Source organism: Vitis riparia, chromosome 15 (assembly GCF_004353265.1).
Source record: "Vitis riparia cultivar Riparia Gloire de Montpellier isolate 1030 chromosome 15, EGFV_Vit.rip_1.0, whole genome shotgun sequence".
In the NCBI taxonomy this organism is placed as follows: Eukaryota; Viridiplantae; Streptophyta; class Magnoliopsida; order Vitales; family Vitaceae; genus Vitis; species Vitis riparia.
The window spans coordinates 9,676,249-9,687,805 of record NC_048445.1 but is presented as its reverse complement, the minus strand read 5'-3'; positions in this window follow the sequence as shown (position 1 = coordinate 9,687,805).

The following is an 11,557-nucleotide window of genomic DNA, read 5'->3' as shown; positions in this document are numbered from 1 at the left end:
ATCTATGCTTGACCTTCATGACAACAACCATGTGAGTATGAGGAGTGCTAATTGACTTGAACACCATACAAAAGCATTTCAAAGTTAGTAATTGTGGGTGGAATTGCACTTCCCATGTTGATGCAGACTGTCTAAACTTAGATAATGTGTATGAATGAGAGGTATCATTGTTTAGTACTCCAATGGCAAAGAATAATTTTGCATCCTTCATCTTTTTGTGAAATTTGAAGAAGGATTCCTTTGTCAAAACAGTAGCAGCATGTGCCTCAAGTATAGTAAGTTTGGTTGACATAACAAGTGTAGAATTGTTTGACTCGAACTTTGCCTTGGCCTCATGGTGATGAATTCTTGTTATCACACGATCAAAATATTGTACAAACTTGTACAGTCTCAAATGAATTTTCAAGAATCAATTTAGAAATGCATTCATGCTCTCACACATTTGGGTGCTTCTCATCCCTGTGAAGAAATGTTCACTCAAATATGCCTTTGCCCAACTTTTTCATTTCCTGTAAATGTCATTTACCCAACAATTTCCTTGAAGTCCCAATTTTTCAACCATATCAGATTAAGCATTTTTGAAATCATCGAGATTACCTCTCATGAACATGCACCTTGAAAATGTTGAAGTGAAGCCCTTAATATGCACATTTGTAAATGCATTTTGTTGAAAATGTCATGCACACAAGCGATGATAGGAATTAGGAAGAACCTTTTTTATCGCCTTATGCATTGCTTTGTCCCCATCAATTACAACTAAGATAGGTTTCTTGTTCATCATTGCAAGAAGAAATGTCTCCAATACCCATTCATATGTGCAAATACTTTCATTCGTCAATAGAGCACTATCAAATACCATAGTTTGTTGGTGATGGTTAACACCAACCAAAACTACTAGTGGTTTCTTATAAGCATTTGTTCGATATATGCTATCAAATTCCAAGACATCACCAAATGATGCATAATCTAATTGCGAGGTAGAATCTGCCCAAAACAAGTTCGACGGTCGACCTTCTTCATCAACATTAAATTTTTAATAGAAAGAAGGATCTACTTCCACCTTTGCGCACAAATAAGCCAATGCCTCTTTCGTATCATCGTCCTTAATTTCAACTCTATGAATTGCATCAACATGATTGTATAGATCTTTTGGTATGAACCAACATTTCCATGTCCTTCAGATTATTAGACCACAATCCATAATTTGGCTAGTTTTAACACAACTCTACGCATTGCATCAAGTTGAGCCTTATCAGGATCACACACTCTCGATGAGATCGAAGAAATTGTGTATCAGTTGTATCTACCAAAGGATGATTATGGTCTCCATTGAACTCTTTAACAATCCACATTTCTAATTTTCTACTAAATCCAATATAGAATGTAGCCTCACAACCAACTCTAGTTAATGCTCTTGGCTCACGTTGACAATTTTTTTTTTTTGTAAACACTTTGACAATTGATGTCCTTCTTTATAACAAACTCACTTTCGAGATATAATATCTCAATTCTTGTCCCATTTTAAATCATCTTTTTGAATACTATATCTAGTCAGTTTAGCACACATATTGTAAAAAGCTTTGACTTCATTTATACATTTGAATTCTAATTTGAAAGTTTCTTTAATTGAAATACCATTTAACACTTTCTCATAAATTGAATCTCATTCACAATTACCCAAACCATCGATGTATGAATCCTCAAGATTTTCGTTTTCAAGGTCGATGACAAATTCTTTCTTTATTCATTTGTCCATCTTATCATGAACCATAACCACATGACAAAAAAAAAAAAAGAATAAAATATAAAATGAATTGAAATAAGATATGCAATCCTAAATTGATGTGGATTACAAGAATAAAACAATAGTGATTTGTAATTGTGAAATTGCAATAAATTGAATTTATATAGTAATAGTAATTATAATTTTTTAACATTATGAAATTGTATATAAAATTAGGCATATCTATTCATACATTTACATACAATATAACATTTGTTGGAAATTTAATGAATTCTTTATAAAATACCACAATTTGTTACACAAAACTAGAAGAGAAATTATAAGATTTACAAAGATTGTTTAGACATGGTTTAAGGGTTGTAAGATTACAAATTAAAATTATTCTTCAATTATGTATAATTTTATAACTCATCAGAAAACATGTTCTTCCTCAAATGTATTGTTAAAAAGAAAATGATTTCTTCCTCAACAAAATTTATGAGTTTTTGGGAAACAATTTCTTTTCATATTCAAAATATAACATCAATTGATAAATAAACTTTCTTACTTTAGTAACAAAAATGTTTAGAAGAACATCATAACATTTACCACATCTTCATCGACACCAAATTCTTCTCATTTCTTGATTGAGAGAATATGTTTTGCAAACCTTGTTTTTTCACTTTGGCAATTCCACTTGGGTTGGCAGGTGAAATAAATAAAGGCTTTAATGTTTTACTACTTCTAATACAATTGGTTGTTATGTAGCATTTTAATGAGTTTTCGTACTTCACATTAAATTACAAAACCTAACATATCAAAATGCATTTGTAATGTGCAAAATAAACTTACACCCACAAGATTACATCCATAATACTATTTCCATTTATAAATATAGAAAATGTTGTGCAAAATATCTCATCTATCAAAATCAAAATAAGAATTAGTGTAAAAGTATCTTTAATATTACAAATAATGTTCGAAAAAATTAAAACATTCAAATATTCAAAAATAGGAGTGAGTATGAACAATAAGATGAGGGAATGAAAAATGTAGCAATCGTCACATTCTTTGTAACCACTAATTTTATTTTATTTTTAATTCTTTTAAAATTCAAATGACTATAGTATTGTCTAAGAACACTAATTGTAGTTGACATTGAAGCAAATAATGTTCAACACAACCAATAGATAAAAATACTAAAAATTTGGAGGGTGTACAAAGACTCTCATGAGGGTATGCAAAATGTGATGATCCTTACATTTTTTGTACCCTCCTTACATTCTTTATACCCTCTAAATTTTTCAAAATTTTAATTTTTTTTTTTAAATTTAGCTTCAAATGGTTATAGTATTGCCTAAGAACACTAATTATAGTTAAAATTGAAGCAAATAATGTTAAAAAAAATTAAAAGATTAAATTATTCAAAAATTGGATAGGGTACTAAGAATGTGAGAAGAATACGAGGAATGTGAAGCTCTTCACATTCCTTATGCCATCCTCACATTTTTTGTACCTTATAAATTTTTTCCTTTTCACTTGTAAATAATATTATGTAAAACACTAATCACACTTGAAATTGAAGCAATAATGTTCAAAAATACAAAAATATTAAAATATTAAGAAATTGGTAAAGGTATGAAGAATGTGAGGAGGGTACGACAATTTATTTTTTTCCATTTATCGTACCCTTTTCATATTCCTCATACCTTCTTCACATTCATCATACCCTCACATTTTTTGTACCCTCTAATTTTTTTTTGAAATTTTTAATTTTTTTTATTCACCTCACTCAACGATAATTTTGTGTAAAAAAACTAAATAGACTTGAAATTGAAGTATATAATGTTCGAAAAAATTAAAAGATTAAAATATTCAAAAATTGGGGGAGGTACAAAAAATGCGAGGGTACAAGAATTTTGTTTTTTCATTTCTTGTACCCTCACATTTCTCGTACCCTTTTCACATTCCTTGAATTCTCCTCACATTCCTCGTACTCTTAAAATTTTATAAAATTTTTAATTTTGATTTTTTTTCTCACTTTACTCGATGATAATATTGTATTAAAACACTAAATAAACTTGAAATTGAAGCAAATAATATTCGAAAAAAATTAAAGAATTAAAATATTCAAAAATTGGTGAAGGTACGAAGAATGTGAGAAGAGAACAAGAAATGTGAGGAGGGTACGATAATTTTTTTTTTATTTTTTTTTATTTCTTATACCCTCACATATCTTGTACCTTTGTCACATTCCTTGTACTCTCCTTACATTCCTTATACCATCACATTCCTCGTACCCTCCTCACATTTTTTGTACCCCTAAATTTTTTGAAATTTTTAATTTTTAATTTTTTTTTCACTTCACTTAACGATAATATTGTATAAAAAGACTAAATATACTTGAAAGTGAAGCAAATAATGTTCGAAAAAATGAAAAGATTAAAATATCAAGAAATTAGTGGGGTATGAAGAATGTGAGGATGGTATGAGAATTTTTTTATTCATTTCTTATACCCTCACATTTTTCATACCCTCTTCACATTATTCATACCCTCAATTTTTTTTTTTTTATATTTAAAATTTAAATTTGTTTTTTCAATTCACTTGATGATAATATTGTGTAAAAAAATAAAAAACTAATTACACTTGAAATTGAAGTAAATGATGTTCAAATAAATTAACACATTAAATATTCAAAAATTGGTGAGGGTACGAAAAATGTGAGGCTCTAAGTGAATTTTTTTTTCATTTCTTGTTCTCTCATATTTCTCGTGCCCTCTTCACATTCGTTGTACTCTCCTTACATTCATCGTATTTTTCTCACATTTTTTGTACCGTCTATTTTTTTAAAAAAAATTGTAAGTTTTTTTCACATCACTTCACGATAATTTTGGGTGAAAACACTAATTACACTTAAAATTGAAGTAAATGATGTTCAGAAAAAAATGAAAGATTAAAATATTTAAAAACTGCAGTGGGTATGAAGGATGTGAGAATGATACGAGAAATGTGAAGTTCTTCATATTCTTTGTACCCTTTTCAAATTTTCATACTCCATAAATTATTTGAAAATTTTAATTTTAATTTTTTTTTCACTTCACTTATTGATAGTGTATGTGATTAATTCCCTTGCCAACCTATTGGTATCAGTGTTGAACTTGAAGAATTGGATTTTTTTTAATTGTCTTTCCATGTTTCTTAACCTTATTGACTTAAAAAGGTGAGTATGGTACCGACATGTAAATTTCCGTACCATAGCATGATCCATATTATTTAGGGTTCAAAAAATTGGTCGAGTTTGGTACGACTCGGCCAAGTCGTATCCACCTCAACGCTGGCCGCGACGAATCCGATACCAGATACAGACTTATACCCGGACTCGGCCTTGAATCGGTTAGACTCGGATGACTCAATTGATATTTCGAGTTAACTCGGCTGATATTCCGAGTTAACTCGGTTGATATTCTGAGTTAACTCGACTGATATTCCGAGTTAACTCGCCCGACTCAATAAAAAAAAAAAAAAAAACCCAATCAAGAGATTCCTTATCTTTTCCCATCACAATAAGAATCAAAATTTTAAGAGAAATCAGAGATTCCTCTATAAAAGAAAACACCCGTGAATCTGTGATTCACGAACCCAATCTTTCAACCACAACATCAAACGAGAAAAAGAAAAAAACAAGTTTGAAAAAAACTCGTGACCCTTTCAAAAGTCTTTAGAAAGAGAAAATCAACAAAGAATGAGACACGGTTGAAGATTTACTTACTTGACCCTGAATCTACCATTACCGGAGTGCAGATTTCATCTTTGGTGCGCTGTCAGTGTCGCAACGGTGGCTGGATGTCAGTAAGGCAACCCTCCTCCCTTTGATTGTGTTTGTGTGGTAGCAGTCAGTGTGTTGGGGAAAGTACGACAATCTGCAGAACATGGTGTGTTGGGGAAGATAGCGGGCAAATCGTGGTGTGTCGGGTCCTTGGGGATGACAAGCCAACAAATAAAGGTAAAATTTGATTTACCTTATTTAAATAAACACACCCACACTGCCATAGTCACACCATGTTGAGATTATATTTTTAATTTATTGAATCAAATTATATAAATTGATAAATTATATTTTGTTGGCTAATTTGATTCATAATTTGAGATTAGATTAAAAAAAATTACATAATTTGAATAAATTAAAAATATATTTAAATTTTGATTTACCTTATTATGTTGAGATTATATTTTTAATTTATTAAATTATGTAATTTTTTTATTTTATAGTATTAAATTAATTTACATGTATTTAAATTGGTAAAATTAGGAAATTTATGTATGCAGTGTAAACTTATTTTATAGTAATGTTTATGAAATTGGAGAATTCATAATGATGATATTATGATGTTATTAAATATATTTATATGTAATGTTTTTATTTTATATAAAGGTTATATTTTAATTTATTAATTATGTGATTTTTTTTTTATCTTATAATATTAAATTGGTTCACTAAATTCTTTTTGTATGGTATATAAATTATATTTCTTAATATAAAATACATTTATATGGTAAACTTTATATGATATAGATATTGTATTTTTAATTTATGTTTTTATCTTATAATATTGCAAAATTAAATTACATTAGAAAATTAATAATTATTTAAAACAATTTTTTTTTTCCAAATAACCATAACTATAAAAGTAATGATTTAATAATATGGATTGAAGGGTATGCATTTACATGGTATAAAGAAATTAAATTTATATTTAAATCAATTTTACTTCATTATATCATGTAAATTTTTTATTTTATAATATTCTACAATTAAATTATAATAGGAAATCAATAATTATCAAAACAATAAATTGGTTCACTAAATTATTTTTGTATGGTATAGAAATTATATTTCTTAATATAAAATACATTTATATGGTAAACTTTATATGGTATAGATATTGTATTTTTAATTTATGTTTTTATCTTATAATATTACAAAATTGAATTACATTAGAAAATTAATAATTATTTAAAGCAATTTTTTTTTTCAAATAATCATAACGATAAAAGTAATGATTTAATAATACAGATTGAAAGGTATGTATTTACATAGTATAGAGAAATTACATTTATATTTGAATCAATTTTACTTCATTATATCATGTAAATTTTTTATTTTATAATATTCTACAATTAAATTACAATAGGAAATCAATAATTATCAAAACAATAAATTGATTCACTAAATTATTTTTGTATGGTATAGAAATTATATTTCTTAATATAAAATACATTTATATGGTAAACTTTATATGATATAGATATTGTATTTTTAATTTATGTTTTTATCTTATAATATTGCAATATTAAATTACATTAGAAAATTAATAATTATTTCAAACATTTTTTTTTCAAATAATCATAACTATAAAAGTAATGATTTAATAATACGAATTGAAGGGTATGCATTTACATGGTATAAAGAAATGATATTTATATTTGAATCAATTTTACTTCATTATATCATGTAGATTTTCTATTTTATAATACTCTACAATTAAATTATAATGGGAAATCAATAATTATCAAAACAAACTTTTTTAAAAGAATTTTGTTTTATAAAATTATTCATTTATTTAAATATTATTTATTTTAATTAAAAAACATATAAATAAGTGGAAAATAAAATATGGTGAACTTAGGTGAGATCGTGTTTATTGTTTTTTTAGTAGAATTTATTTTTATATGGTAACAATATGAAACAAATAAGTGAGTGGAAAATTGAATATTATAATTCTTATATAAATGTGTTTATATAGATTTAATTTGAAAAGTAAGTTGTTTCCCTTTTATACATGGTTATGTTAAAATTTCAAAATGGCTTCAAAACATGATATTAGTTGTGAGCATGCAGAACTTGTTGGTGGTAGTAGAAGAACCACGAAGTGTAAATATTGTGGGAAAGTTATACATGATGGTATAACAAGATTAAAGTAACACATTGCACATATATTTGAACAAGTGGAAGGATGTCCACGTGTATCGGTAGAAGTGTCACATGGTGTTAGACAACATATGTCTGATACTTCAAAAGAAAAAGTACAATTAAAGAAAAGAAAGAATGACTTTTGAGTTCATTAAATAAATAAAATTTCTATGAAATTGATGAGGGTGATTCTGATGATGAAATTGAGGAAGTTGCTATGGTTGATTTTAAATGAAGACAAATGAAATAAGCAATGAAAGAAAGTCGTTGAATTTTTGAAGAAGGTAGACAAGAGCATTAGAAGGGTGCTAGTTCCTCACAATCTTCTAATGTTAGGATTAAGCACAGACCGAAACATAGCTTCAGTATATGAGAAGGAGCTAGCATACCTCCAAAAGGAATTGATCCTTACATGTTCCCATCAAAGTAGAAATCAATAAAAGACTTGTTTTCTACTAAAGAAGTGAAGAAAGTGGGTAAAGTTATTTCTAAACTTTTTCTCTTTAATGCAATACCCTTTAATGCAGCTAACAGTGGACCTTACTATCAATCAATGATTGATACCATAGTAGAAGCAGGTCTAGGCATCAAGGGTCCCATGAGATACCAAATTGGAAATACATATTTGGAAGAGGAGGTGCAAGAGTTGAGGTATATATAACAACATTGAAGGCTAAATGACCTATATATGGGTGCACAATCATGTGTGATGGTTGGAGTTCTAGGACTAGAAATCCTATTATCAATTTCATGATTTATTATGATAGAAGTATGATATACCATTCTTCAGTTGGCACTACCAACATACCTAAAGACAACAGACTACATCTTTTCCCTTATGGATAAAGTTGTAAAGGAGCTTGTGGAAGACAATGGTGTTCAAGTAGTCATTGATAATGAGGCGAGTTTTAAAGCAGTCGGTATGTTGTTGATGGAGAAATAGAAACATTTGTTTTGGTCTCCTTATACAACCCATTGTATTGATTTAATGCTTGAAGATATTGCAAGCATGAAGCAGATTAAGGAGACATTAGATCAAGCAAAGATGATCACAGTATAATAGCTTGAAAGTAGTGAATTTGATGAAAGTGTTCACTAAGAATAGAGATCTGTTAAGGCCAGGAATAACCAGTTTTGCCATTGAATTCATTTCACTTGAGAGTCTTATATGTTATGAGGTTGATTTGAAGAGAATGTGCACGACAAATGAGTGACATGAATTCAATAAAGATAGGAGTAGAAAAAGTCTAAGAGATAAGGTATCCAACCTTATCTTAATTGATCAATTTTGGAAGAAGGTAAAGGAAGTTCAAACCATCATGGAACCTCTTGTCAAGTATTGAAATTGGTTGATCAAGATAAAAAGCTCACACTATCAATCATTTATGAAACAATGGATAAAACTAAATTGGCTATCAAGGTATCGGTCAAGCAATGAGAAAAGTATTGGGAAGTCATTGATAGAAGGTGAGAAAGTCAATTGCACAGACATTTTCATGCTGCAAGTAATAAAAAAATTCTTTATATATTTTTTATTATTTTTTAAGTACAAATTATTATAAACTGATCATTATTTAACTTATGGCAGCATATTTTTAAATCCAATGTTCCAATATTCAAAGTATTTCTTCAACCATCTGGAAATTAAAATTGGATTAAAGGAGGTTATCAAGATATTAGAGCTAGATTTGGATAGACAAGCAAAAGCTATTAACGAGGTATAATAATAGTTTGTGACCTTTATATAATACATTTTGTTTATGTAATGTGCATTAATAAAAAAAAATGTTAATGATGTAGGTAAAATTATTTTTTGATGGCCAAGGAGAATTTGGAAGTGCACTTACAAAGAAAACAATAAGTCAATCTTTTCTAGGTACTCAATACATTTATGTCTATTACAAATAAGAAATTATCATCATTTTTTGTTAAATATATCATAGTGATTAATAAGTATGCATTTTCTTTATTATAATTGAATAGTGGAACAACTATGGTGATAAAGGTCCACATCTACAAAAGATTGCTGTTAAAATTTTAAGCCAAACTTGTTCTTCATCAAGTTGTGAAAGAAATTGGAGCACATGGTCATTGATTCACACAAAGTTGCGCAACCGTTTGATAGTGAAAAAGTTGCATAAGTTAGTTTATGTGTACTACAATATGCGACTTCGAGTTAAGAATTTGATGCAAGAGTGAAACAATGAAGATTTATACAATCCAATTGATCTGAATCATATCTTTAATGATGATGATATATTAGATGAGTGGATATGAGAAAGAGAGAAACCTATTTTATCATCTGATAATTTGGATTGGTTGGATAAAGGTCTTCTCCCTAATGAAGAAGATAGAGAAATAATTCATGAAGATGATGGTGCCACAAATCGTAGAGTTAGTAGGCGTACAAGTAATGTTACACAAGAAAGAGATATTGATTCCCGTCATAAAGGTAAGGCTCCTAGAATAATTTTTTCAAGTTCTAGTAGTGATAATGGTGACAATATGGGCAATAGGCGGGGTGGTGGCACTAGTGGGGGGAATAGAGGAATTGGTGGCATTGGTGAGGATACTGGAGGAGATGGTAGTGCTGGGAGCGATTATGTTAGTCAAGTAGATCTTGACATGTCATGGGCACAAGGAGATGAAAATTCTTATGCCACACAAGATACAGATCATGGATATCGACTAGGGATATGGGAACAATGAAAGCATTTAGAAAAACTAACTACATTTCCCAACGATGATGATTAATCTAGTGGGCATGATTATCATAGATCAAATTATCACCATATTGATGAACACTTACGGAATTTGGGTATAGGATCAAGGTTGTATTTCAAAGGAATAGATGATAGATCATATCGCATCTTTAGAGACCATGATAGCTCTTCCAATACTTTTAGTAGAAATGATTTTGATCAATTTCCAATGATGCATCCAGAGGAATATTCAAATACTGGAACACGAGCTAGTGATTCCTATGGATATGATCAATTTTCTAATAGTAGTAGCATTGCTTATCGAGGTTTTGGATACTATCAATATGGTGTTCTTGAACAGCCTTCAAAACCATATTTTCCTGATTATGGATCATTAAGCCAATCATCTTAGCTAACATATTTGAGTTATGAACAACTCTTTTAACCATATCCTCACTATGGAAATTACTATCCCGATTTGTATACTTATCATAGGACTGATGATGATGATTTTGAACCCCCTCATCATTCAACATGGAATTGATTATTGTATTGTATGTCTGTTAGTAAAAATGTTATTAGATTTGAAATAAAATAATTTTCTTTTATTAACATTATCATAAATAACTTTGAGTGAATACTTTTATAACTATTTAAATAATGTTAAATGTGAGACAATTTTATCTTATTATTTTTTTGAGCTTATTTAATTGTATATATTTTTCTAATGATTTACATAATATTTTTATAATTTTTTGAATTTTTTAATTAGCTTATTTTACGTATCATCCAATACCAAGCCGATACACCTTGGGACCCTCCAAGTTAGTGACCGATACCGCGACTTTGAACCATGATATTATTAATATCTATACCTACTTATTCAAAGCATTTATACCCATTATTATCTCCCTACCTATATAATTTATGATCCTTTATTAAATAAGGGGATCACACATTATAATGATGAAGATGTTACTTGAAAACAGTCATAAATAACTTGAAGTTTGGTAAAGAAATTCAATATAATTAAGAAATTTCTTATCTTATTTTTTTTTTCCGTGGTTCTTGAAAAATAGCTTTAACCTTATTCTCAAAATATGATTAAGCCTTAAACCTTAAGATCATGTTTAATTGATAGGAAATAATAGGATAGGA